Source organism: Bos indicus x Bos taurus, chromosome 5, assembly GCF_003369695.1.
Source record: "Bos indicus x Bos taurus breed Angus x Brahman F1 hybrid chromosome 5, Bos_hybrid_MaternalHap_v2.0, whole genome shotgun sequence".
NCBI classification, from domain to species: Eukaryota; Metazoa; Chordata; class Mammalia; order Artiodactyla; family Bovidae; genus Bos; species Bos indicus x Bos taurus.
In genome coordinates, this window is record NC_040080.1 from 71,772,163 (window position 1) to 71,785,341 (window position 13,179).

Below are 13,179 nucleotides of genomic sequence, written 5' to 3' on the forward strand. Positions count from 1 at the left end.
AAATTCTGGGAGTATAGAGAGGTACCTTATGTATCTTAATAGTTGGAAAAGATACCAGGACAGATCAAGTATTAATAACATTAGACACTTTTGAATTAGTATAGATACAGTGATACGTCTCTTTTCACCTGAGCTCTCAGGGAAGCTTCTATTCTTGTGATGAGCTCATAAAAATTAATGTGTGGAACCTGAGTTACTACAAAATCCATTTTCATGCTCACTGGTGTGCAGATTCTTGAATATCCTTGTGAATATTGAAGCCTCTTATTGAACTTTGTTATATTTTGTGTGCTATTCACTATTTGGATGACAAGTTGTAATTTCCAAGTGAACAATGTCTTGAAGTATCATATGCCCAGAACATTTCCTTTAATCATATTGACCTTACAATTTTCATTCCTTGCTCCTGGTGACATTACATTACTATAGGTCACCTACATGGCGGCTTCACCCTTTTTCCCTAGACTTATCTCATCAAGTCACTTCTTCAGATGACTCAACAAAGAATGTAAATCAAGCAGAGTTTTGGCAGCCACTCTTGAAAAGGGTGTTCAAGAACAGGTATTTAATTGAAAATTAGAAACCATTAGATGTGGTCTAAAGAAACTGTCCATAACGCTCATTCTACTGGCCTAGTGAGCATGACTAGCTACTCCCTTTAAGTCTCACTGGAGAAACTTTATGACTAGAAATACATCCTGATGGTAGATTTCTATACCTAAGAATCTCTGCTTAGGGCAGCAGGAGAGACTCATTTTGTTGATTCTTAGACTTTAAAACCAGTAGAACCTGAGTACTTTAGATTTACTGTTTCTTGCATAGGTGGACATTGGAGACCTGCACATGCTCCTTAAAGTTGGAAAGAAGGCCATCTAGGTATAGAAAGATCCATATAGTGAAAGCTATGGTTTTTCCAGTAGTCATGTATTGATGTGAGAGTTGGACCATAAAGAAGGCTGAGCACAGAAGAATTGATGCTTTTGAACTGTGGTGTTGGAGAAGACTCTTAAGAGCCCCTTGGACTGCAAGAAGATCAAACCAGTCAATCCTAAAGGAAATTAGCCCTGAATATTCAATAACAATGCAGCAGCTTTATTATACATCATTATACAACAGACAAATTCAAAATCTATTTGGCTTAGGAATTTTACTAAAAAGATAGCTAGCCCAGAGATAAGAAAACAGCAACTGAAAAAGGCAAAAATTGTTCATTTTTAAAATTATAGTTGATTTACGTCATTGTGTTTCAGGTGTACAGCAAAATGATTCAGTTATACAAACCAGTCAATCCTAAAGGAAATAATTCCTGAATATTCATTGGAAGGACTGATGCTGAAGCTGAAGCTCCAATACTTTGGCCACCTGATGCAAAGAGTCAACTCATTGGAAAAGACCCTTATGCTGGGAAAGATCGAAGGCAGGAGGAGAATGGGGCGACAGAGGATAAAATGGTTGGATGGCAACACTGACTCAATGGACATGAATTTGAGCAAACTCTGGGAGGTGGTGAAGGACAGGGAAGCCTGGCGTGCTGCATTCCATGGGCTCGCAGAGTCGGACACAACTGAGCGACTGAACAAGGCAAGAGAACACATGAAAAAGACAGATTGAAGAGAAACAACCTAGTGCGTGTATAAACCTCACACAGTTTCTCATGGTGGAATTACTGAGTACAAGACTATATAGAGACATGAAAGGTAGGTGATGGTCAGTTCATGGAACACGCAGGTTATATTATGAATTTGGATGAAGGTCGTTAAAGGGAGATCGGCTGAGGATTTGTTGGGCTGAAAAATGGAGAAAGGATTTGAAAAATATCCAAGAGATAAAATGGGAAGGACTTAATTGGATATTGAGAGAGAAATTGGTGTCCAGTTTTCTAATATAGGAATTCTAATCCAATATTTGGAGAATAGGTGATAAGTGAGAAATTGGATGGGAAAGATGATTAATTGAATTTTTTGATATGTTGAGATTGGGATGGCTATGGAATATCCAGGTGGACATCCCTAGTAGGTGATTAGATTTTCAATTCTGAGGTATTCTGAGAAAAATCTGAGCTGGAGATAGATACAATTTGCAAGTTAAAACCACAGAGGTGAATTAGATGACCGAGAGAGAGAGGGAGTCCATATAGAGACAGAACTTTCGTTTAATCCCAATTCTGCCATATATAGCTATTTGACCCTTCTGTGGCAGTTTGGGTTGGGGTGAGATATTAAAATTCTGAAACAAATTAAGAGGGTAGAATTTGAAAAGGTCTTTGAATGGAGTGATGTTGAAAGAGAAATTTGGTATAACACATTTCTAGCTTGGGCAACCGGTTAGATGGTGTTGACATTCCCTAATTATGGATGGGGATGCGGGGAGGGGAGCCAGATGCTAGTCAGGATACTAGATAAGACTTTCCAGAATTGTAAGAGTTAGGCTAAATAGTCCTTCTGACTTTTCTTTTTCTAGTGTAGGACGCTGTTGGAGGAAAGGTGACAGGGACAATCTATCACCCTTGAGACTCTCTCCAAAAAACAGAATTGTTAACTTCCACAAGGTTCTAGCATTGTCTATGATTGTCTAAGAGTGATTGAACATTTTCCTGATTGTAGAAAATGAGATGTTGAGTATATCTGTAAACCTATGACTATTGAAAGAAGGAATAAATACAAAAGTTGGTTTTTAAATAGGATTGTTTGTAAATAGTTTGCCACGCACTCATGACCAAGAACTCGTTTGTTGCTGTATATTATACCCTTATAAAGCCTTTGTAAGCTAGTCAGGTTTTATAGACCTGAAAACCATTTTTTTTCCCTTGGTGACTTCATTTCTCCTTTGATTTATTGAGCTAATTAAAAAACATAACTTTAAAGGGCAGTTTTAGTTTAATAGTTCCAAGTGCTACAATACTTCCTTTTACTTAAAAAAAAATTAATGTGGATATTTTGAGATTTCATTGACTTTATTTACTACTGAGTAATAGCTAAAGCTCAAGTTGGCCTGTCTTTCTCTAGACCAGTGCTGTATGATACTTAATATAATGTCAACCATGTATAATTTTAAAATTTCTGATGGCCACATTGTAGAAAGTAAAAAAACAGGTGAGATTAATCTTAATACATTTTATTTAACCTTATATATCCAGGATATTATGATCTCAATATGTAATAAAAGTTTTTATTAATTATTTTTTACGTGCTTTGACATCTAGAATATAGATTATGTCTACAGCTAGGGTGACCCTGTGTTGTATAACTTACAGTACTAAAACTTGTACAGATGGTCACCTTATTTATAGCCCATCTTTCAGATGCTACATTTTCACTGAAAACGTTTGATCTATATTTAGGTTTCATAAAATCTGCAGTTTGAAAAGTTTATTCATATACCCAGTTTCTTCCAAAGAGACTTAAAAATGTTCCTATAACTAAATCAGGTATCAGTTGTTAAATTTACATTAATTCAAATTAAAAACTTCAGTTCTTCAGTTGTCCCAGCCACATCCTAAGTGCTCAGTAGCTACATGTAGCCAGTGATTACCATGTAGACAGTGCCAGTTTAGACAACCTGTACGTTCCTAGCTAAATCCTAGTACTCAGCCAGCCACTGTGCTACAGCTAAACTGCACTGCTTGCCCTTCCCCTTCGTACTTAACTTTTGCTTGATGCTGACTTTACTGGCATTGGTGCTATTCTTTTTGCCTGAAACATGCTTCATTTCCTTCTATATACTCAAATGTTGCTCCTCTTCCAGGAAGTGTTATTTTTTGCCCTTGGGTTGGAACTAATTTCTATCCTTTGCATTCCTGAAGTATTTGATTTCACTTGTCTTGTGGTTTTGGCAGTTTCTGTCTTGTGTTCTAATATTCATTAATCTGTTGTAGTTTGGATTCTGTCCTTATTACCCCTCTGAAATCACTCTTTAGGGATCACCACAAACTTCCTTTTACCAAATTCTAGAGTCATTTCTATGTCCTCACCTTTCTTGAACTCAGCACTAACTAATACAGCTGATCATTACCTCTGATTTTACTTAAAAATTTTTATTACGAAGCAATTCACACACACTAGAATATATATGAAGGCTTCCCTGGTGGCTCTGCAATGCAGGAGATGTGGATTCGATCCCTGGGTTGGGAAGGTCCCCTGGAGAAGGAAATAGCTACCCACTCTTGTATTCTTGCCTGGAGAATCCTCATGGACAGCTGGCAAGCTACAGTCCATGGGGTCACAAAGAGACATGACCAAGCGACTTAACACTTTGACTTTCACTTAGGAAGTGTATATTTTACTTACATTTTGAAGTACAACATCATTTAAAAAGTAGAACATTAACTTTGAAGTGCCTCAGTGTCTAGGAGAAGGCAATGGCAACCCACTCCAGTACTCTTGCCTGGAAAATCCCATAGATGGAGGAGCCTGGTAGGCTGCAGTCCATGGGGTCGTGAAGAGCTGGACACGACTGAGCGACTTAGCAGCAGCAGGAGCAGCAGCAGTGTCTTTAATACTTCTCTATCTTTCCTAACTTCCGGATGACAACTGTCTGAATTTTGTATCAATAAATCTTTTATTTTTCATTATAAGTTTACCACATGTTTATGTGTCTCTATAAGTACAGTATTTCCTGCTTTTGGCTTTTCTGTGAATAGAATCAAATTATATGTATACTTTAGTGACTGTTTTTGCTCAACTTCGTTTTTGAGATTCATCTGTATAGATGCATGTAGCTATCACTCATCGTCATGGCTATATAGCATTCTATTACAAAATGCATACCATGATTTATCCATTCAACTATGGACATTTAGATTATTTTTAGTTTTTTTATTATTATAATCAAGGTAGTTATGAACATTTCTTCTTGGACATGTTTCCAGCTGCATGCATTCAAGTCTTCTAGGTCATTGAGACTCAAGAAATATGATTCTTCAATTAGCAGTATAAACATTACTTGTGTTAGTCCAAGCAGATTTGGGGCCCCACTCTAGACACTGAATCAGAAATTTTGAGTTGGGGCCTGGTACTCTGTTTTAAGGGCTTCCCTTGTGGCTCAGGTGTTAAAGAATCTGCCTGCAATGAGGGAGACCTGGGTTTGATCCCTGGTTTAAGAATATCCCCTGGAGAAGGGAAAGGCTACCCACTTCAGTATTCTGGCCTGGAGAATTTGGGTCACAAAGAGTTGAACACGACTGAGTGACTTTTACTCACTCTGTTTTAATAAATCCTCCAGATGATGCTGGTGGCATACCGAAGTTTGAGAACCATTGATCTAAAGGTACCCTTTGTGAGATTAATTTGTACCTTCTGATTATGATTTTTGGCTTCCATATTCTTTTTGAAATACTTTTTAATATTTTTTTCCCATGACACTTGAGTACTCCTGATGAGGAAATGATTTACAACTGATGAGGAAATGATTTACAACTAAGGGACTAGACTGAAAAATCACAAAGCCCATCAGTGTGTTCTACAGTGACGCTCTCAAGGCTCTGGCAAAGCCATAAACTGAAACAGTTTTCTTTTATGATAAAGTCAGCCTGCTCAAAGACAGTCTAGCTGCCAATTAATCAGTTTATTAAAAAACTGTATAAACAAGACTTAACTGTTTCTAAACTGTCTGCAATTTGTTCCCTCCCTTTCCCCACATTTTGCACATTTTTTTGTCTTTTTTTATGCTTTGATAAGTTTTTGATTACCTCATGTGACTAAATCTGCATATAAGTAACTAATTAAATATTTCTGAGTATCCTTTCACACACCACAATTCTGTTACTGTTTTTTTTCTCCTACTTAACTGGTTACTCTTTTTCAGTCTCCTCTGCCAGCTCCATCCCCTTTACTCAGTCTTTTAATATTACAGTGCCCTGGGCCATAGTGTAAGCTCCTCTGCTATTCTCTATCTAGATACTTGCTCTAAATAGTCCTGTTTTATGGTTTAGTTACTAATACGTGTCCGACTCTTACAACCCCATGGACTGTAGCCTACCAGGCTCCTCTGTCCATGGGATTCTCCTGGCAAGAATATTGGAGTGGGTTGCCATTTCCTTCTCCAAGATAGTCCTACATGGGCCTAATAAATGACACAAATTTTTATCTGCAGCCTTGACTCCTCCCCTAGGTCTAGACTTGTTTTTTCAGCTCAGTACTTGATATCTCCATTTGGATGACTAAAGGTTTTTCACCTTTTACATACCAAAACAAAACACTGATTTCCATGCCTAACTGCCTCCAAACTTATTATTCTAGTCTTTCCTTTCTCCATAAATTACATACATCTTAAACTGAAAACCTAAGAGTTATCCTTTATTTCCTCTTTTCTTCCTCAATTACCACATTCAGTTAGTCTTTTCAGCTCTTCCATATCTATCTAATCTCCTGTCTATCCATTCTCTTGATGCCATCATTTATGTCTTGCCTGGATGGCTATAAAAGCTTCCTAAGCTGGTTTCCTTGTTCCCTGCCCAGCAACAGTTAATGTGACATGCAGGAATCAAAGTTGTCTTCAGAAACATGTATCAGAACATGACATTCCCTAAAACAAAATCTTGCAATGATTCCCACTGCATTTCAAATAAAATCCATTTATTTTATCATGGCCTTCAAGGCCCTCTATATACTGGACTATGCCCATCTTTTCAACTATTTCTCCTATCATGCCTCAGCTTTCTCCACTCATTCTGGTTTACTTTCTCCCCCTCTGATACACAGCTTACCTTCGGGCCTTCATACTTGTTTTGTCTGGAATTCTGTTCCCGGGCCTAGATCTTTACGTTTGATGAAGTCCAATTTACTATTTTGTCATTGTTGTTGCTTGTGTTTTGTTGCCTAAGCCTTTGTATAATCCTAGATCATGATAATTTGTTTTCTTCTAAGAGTTTTTTTATTTTTCCTGTCATGTTTAGGTCACTGATCCATTTTGAGCTACGTTTTACATACAATGAGAGGGTAGGGGTCCAGCTTCATTGTTATATATGTGAATATCTGTTTTGGATGTCCTGGCAACATTTGTTGAAAAGACTGTTCTTTGCTCCTCTTGAATTATCTTGTCACTCGTGCTGAAAATTAGTTGACAGTAAAAGTGAGTGTTTAGACCCCCATAGAGCCAGGGAGGCACCAGCTGCCCCACGGGGCGGAGGCCGAGTCCACAGTGTGAGGGAGTCCCCGGCCCCTCTGCGCCTATGTCTGGCAGAGCCGGTGTGAGATGAAGAGACAATCCTTCCCAGCCACTGGGATCATCAAGAGTTTTGGCCGGACCTTCAAGCACACACCGAGATAGGAGCCAGACAAAAAGCACAGACTATGGTGCTGAAACAGATTAATAAGAAACTTAGTAATTTGGCCCGTGACCCTCCAGCACAATGTTCTGCAGGTCCAGTTGGGGATGGTATGTTCATAGGCAAGCCATAATTATGGGACCTAATGACAGCCCATGTCAAGGTGGTGTATTCATTTTCCTTCAGACTACCCCTTCAAACCACCTAAGGTTGCATTTACAATAAGAATTTATCATCCAAATATTAATAGTAATGACAGCATTTGTCTTGATATTCTAAGATCACAGTGGTCTCCTGCTTTAACTATTTCTAAAGTTCTTTTATCCATTTGTTCACTGCTATGGGATCCAAACCCATATGACTCCCTAGTGCCAGAGATTGCCCGGATCTATAAAACAGACGGAGATAAGTACAACAGAATATCTCAGGAATGGACTCAGAAGTATGCTGTGTGATGCTACCTTAAAGTCAGAATAACCTGCATTATAACTGGAGTAAACTTTAAATTACTATTCCTTTTTTGATTTTCTTATCTGGCTGCTCCCCTATCAGACCTCATCTTTTTTAATTTTATTTTTTATTTACCTCCCTTCATTCATTCACATGGTCATCTGAGAAGACTTAAGTTCTTCCAGCTTTGAACAATAACTGCTTTTAGAAACTGTAAAGTAGTTATAAGAAAACAGTTGCCCAAGATTCAGAATTTTTTAAAAAATGGAGCATGTGTATTATGTGGCCAATGTCTTCACTCTAACTTGGTTATGAGACTAAAACCATTCCTCACTGCTCTTACATGCTGAAGAATCATCTAAGAGGGAGGAAGATGGATGCTGAGTTGTCACATCAAAGGAAGCAGCATTATTTAGCAGCATCCATTCTTGTTTAAGCCTTCCACTGTTAGAGATTTGAGGTTACATGGTATACTTTATGCTCATAACTGATGTGGCTACAGAATTGGTATTGAATTTATAGTATCAGCAGAACAGAAAATGTGATGTATTTTATGTATGTCAATAAAGGAATGACCAGTTCTGGTTCTACAGAGAATGGAAATTAGAAGTCAAACACCCTTTGTATTCCAAAATAAGGTCTCAGAACATTTTGTTATTTTCATTTAAATTGTTAGGAGGCTTGGAGTTACTAGTTAATCTATCTTCCAGTATACTGTTTAATATAGCAGAGAATAAATGATGCAAGTTGTCAATGGAGGAGTGACCAGCTATTAGCTCTGCTAGAAACTGATTTATTTTTCTTCAATAAAATTACGTAAACAAATGAGTTAGCTGCCTGGATTAATCAGTATGGGAAACAATCTTTTGTAAGTACAAGGCTGTTTTTTGTATGTACTTTTGGGATTTGCCTCGTTGTTTGACATCAAATGATGTAAAGTTCAAGACAGTAAATATTTTGCCATGTTCAGTTAAAAGTATGCAGTCTGTTACAAGTTGACATATTGATTGCTGGATCTATACAGAATCAATAAGCTATTGAGATAGTGTAGCTTTAGTATGCTGCACATGATACTGGTAGCCAGGGAGTTCATAGATGGGCTTGGAACCCAGCAGTTTTACAAAGTACATATGGAGTTTAAGAAATTTATTTTCCAGGTGCAATCCCTGTATAATTAAATTTTTTCTTCACCTTGCACACTTGACAGCTGAAAAGACCATAACATGGAAGTGACAATGGGTCAAAATTTACAAAATAAAGTACTCTTTTGGTGTGGGAGTTGACATGAGGCTATGTTGAAGTGACTACCTATGTGGGATATTGAGTTTTTTTAGTGGATTGAATATCCATTAAAATGAATTTGTTCAGCCATTTATGTTAATGAGTATGTAAGTGCAACAGATACCACTTCAGGTGACTTAGTTCAGTTCAGTCTCTCAGTAATATCCAACTCTTTCAACCCCGTGGACTGCAGCACGCCAGGCCTCCCTGTCCATCACCAACTCCTGGAGTTTACTCAAACTCATGTCCATTGAGTCGGTGATGCCATCCAACCATCTCATCCTCTTTCATCCTCTTCTGCCTTCAGTATTCCCCAGTATCAGGGTCTTTTCCAATGAGTCAGTTCTTTGCATCAGGTGTCAAAGTATTAGAGTTTCAGCTTCAGCATCAGTCCTTCCAATGAATATTCAGGACTGATTTCCTTTACGATGGACTGGTTGGATCTCCTTGCTGTCGAAGGGAATTTCAGGAGTCTTCAACATCACAGTTCAGAAGCATTAATTCTTTGGCACTCAGCTTTCTTTATAGTCCAACTCTCACATCAGTACATGACTACTGGGAAAACCATAGCTTTGACTAGACAGACCTTTGTTCTCAAAGTAATGTCTACTTTTTAATATGCTGTCTAGGTTTATCATAACTTTTCTTTCAAGGAGCAAGTGTCTTTTAATTTCATGGCTGTGGTCACCATCTGCGGTGATTTTGGAGCCCAAAGAAGTAAAGTCTGTCACTGTTTGCATTGTTTCCCCATCTATTTACCATGAAGTGATGGGACCAATGCCGTGATCTTAGTTTTCTGAATGTGGAGTTTTAAGCCAACTTTTTCACTCTCCTCTTTCACTTTCCTCAAGAGGCTGTTTAGTTCTTCTTCACTTTCTGGTATAAGTGTGGTGTCATCTGCATATCTGAGGTTATTGTTATTTCTACTGGCAATCTTGATTCCAGTTTGTGCTTCATCCAGTTCAGCATTTCTCATGATGTACTCTGCATATAAGTTAAATAATCAGGGTGACAATATACAGCCTTGACATACTTGGAACCATTCTGTTGTTCCATGTCCAGTTCTAACTGTTGCTTCTTGACCTGCATACAGATTTCTCAGGAGGCAGGTCAGGTGGTCTGGTATTCCCATCTCTAAGACTTTTCCACAGTTTAATTCAACAAATAATGTATGAGACATGTGAGGAAAACTTTTCTAAAACAGATCAAAGAAAATAAATGGAGATAATCATCTTTCCTTGATAGAAAGACTGAATATAGCAAATAGGCTCCCTAATTCTTCCTAAAGTAGTGAAAAAGTTTAATGCAATTCCAGTAAAGGTTTCCATAGATTTATTGGGTTGGTGCAAAAGTAATTGTGGTTTTGCATTGTTGAACTTTGCTGTTCAACAGTGCCATTTAAGAATGTATTCGGATACATTCTTAAATGTGGTTATTTTATACATCATTTTATTGAACATTTCTTGCTTCATGTTTTTTTGCTAATGACTTATTGCTGTTTATTTTATATTTGTTTTAGACTAGGGAAATGATGTCTAAAAGCAAAAGACAAAAAGCGAATTTGAGCGATTTTCTTATTTGAGTTCAAAATGTGTCATAAAGCACCGGAGATAACTCACAACATAAACAATACATTTGGCCCAGGAACTGCTAACGAACATACAATGCAGTGTGGTTCAAGTTTAGCAAAGGAGACAAGAGCCTTGAAGACAAGGAGTACAGTGGCTGTCCATTGGAAGTTGACAATGACCAATTGAGAGAGAGAAGTTAACAAAGAACTCAACATCGAGTATTCTACAGTCATTCAGCATTTGATGCAAATTGGAAAGTTGAAAAAGCTCAGTAAGTGGGTCCTGTGTGAGCTGACCAAAAATTAAAAAAATTGTTGTTTTGAAGTGTTATCTACTCTTACTCTGTGCAACAGCAATGAACCATTTCTTGATCTGATTGTGACATGGGACAGAAAGTGGATTTTATACAACAACCAATGCCAAACCACTCAGTGATTGGACCAAGAAGAAGCTCCAAAGCACTTCCCAAAGCCAAACTTGCACCATAAAAAGGTTATGGTCACTGGTGGTCTGCAGACTGTCTGATCCACTACAGCTTTCTGAATCCTGGCGAAACCATTACCTCTGAGAAGTATGCTCAGCAAATCAGTGAGATACACCAAAACTGCAACACTTGCAGCCAGCATTGGTCAACAAAAAGGACCCAATTCTTCTCCACAACAGCAACAGCACCCTACCACACATCATACAACCAGTGCTTCAAAAGTTGAACTAATTGGGCTACAAAGTTCTGCCTCATTCACCGTAGACCTGACCTCTCACCAACTGACTACCACTTCTTCAAGCATCTCAACAACTTTTTGGAGGGAAAATGCTTCCACAACCAGCTGCTGCTGCTGCTGTTGCTAAGTTGCTTCAGTCGTGTCTGACTCTGTGCGACCCCATAGACGGCAGCCCACCAGGCTTCCCCGTCCCTGGGATTCTCCAGGCAAGAACACTGGAGTGGGTTGCCATTTCCTTCTCCAATGCATGAAAGTGAAAAGTGAAAGTGAAGTCACTCAGTCGTGTCCAACCCTTAGCGACCCCATGGACTGCAGCCTACCAGGCTCCTCTGTCCATGGGATTTTCCAGGCAAGAGTACTGGAGTGGGGTGCCATTGCCTTCTCCATCCACAACCAGCAGGAGGCAGAAAATGCTTTCCAAGGGTTCGTTGAATCCCGAAGCACAGATTTTTATGCACAGAAATAAACTTATTTCTCATTAGCAAAAATGTGTTGATTGTAATGCTTCCCATTTTGATTAATAAAGATGTGTTTGAGCCTAGTTATAATGATTTAAAATTCATGGTCCAAAACCACAATTACTTTACTAGTAAATTAATGTCTTGGGATTGTAAATGAATTTATAGAAAATCAGCTGGAAGGAATAACAAAGATATTAAATTATTGAATTAAAATATGATTAATAAGGAGAGATTGGCATCAGATGTTAAAATTAAATCTGTGTTAACATTGTTACACAGTTATATAGTCAGACAACTAATGCTTTGAAACAGGTACTTATCAGTGCATAACTGATACTAGAATGTCACTTAAATCTATTTGATGCTGCTGCTGCTGCTGCTAAGTCACTTCAGTCGTGTCCGACTCTGTGTGACCCCATAGATGTCAGCCCACCAGGCTCTCCCACCCCTGGGATTCTCCAGGCAAGAACACTGGAGTAGGTTGCCATTTCCTTCTCCAATGCATGAAAGTGAAAAGTGAAAGTGAAGTTGCTCAGTCGTATCTGACTCTTAGGGACCCCATGGACTACAGCCTACCAGGCTCCTTCATCCATGGAATTTTCCAGGCAAGAGTACTTGAGTGGGGTGCCATTGCCTTCTCCGTAAATGTATTTAAGGGGGACCAAATTTTCATAAGTAGTTTCACTAGAACTTTTAACTTGAAATTTTTTGCTAAGACTACAAAAAAACCTTACTTTCTTATAGTTAACTTATATTTTAACTCTTAGAAATGTTTTTTGACAAAACCATTAGAAACATGGAATGATAATCTTCACTTCATGTTGGCTGTTCCATAATTGAATCATTTTACAAAACATCCCAGATTTCATCCATTTTTGTAAGAGTATCTTCTAGTCAAATCTTGTATCTTTGACCTTTTGTTCTTGTCAACTTTAATAGCTAGTTGGACTGATTGACACAGTCTATGGCTCTGCTCATGGCTTGAACAGTTTCCCATCATCTATATCAATTTCATGAAATGCTACATATTTTGTGAGACTTGCAAGTTCTCTTCATAGTCAATTTTCATTGCACTTGCATTGTATTTTTGAATGACAATCTGTAAGACAGTGGCAAACACAGACATTAACACAGGAGGTACTATGAAGCAGGAAAGAATGTTTGAGAAAGGGTTGTTTTCTCTTTTTTTTTTTTGGCTACACTGTCCAGCTTGTGGGACCTCATTTCCTCAACCAGGGATTGAACCTGTGCCCTTCAGCAGTGTATACATGGAGTTCTAACCACTGGTTGTTGTTTAGTTGCTAAGTCATGTCTGACTCTTGTGACCCCATGGACTGTAGCCTGCCAGGTTCCTCTGTCCATTGGATTCTCCAAGCAAGAATACAGGAGTGGATTACCATTTCCCCCTTCAAGGGATCTTCCTGACCCAG

At 38.3% G+C, this 13,179-nt stretch overlaps 1 pseudogene; it reads left to right on the forward strand.

The window, feature by feature from the left end:
- Nucleotides 1–5,122: 5,122 nt before the first annotated feature.
- Nucleotides 5,123–8,542, forward strand: LOC113892936 (annotated as a pseudogene).
- The last annotated feature ends 4,637 nt before the right edge of the window (nucleotides 8,543–13,179 follow it).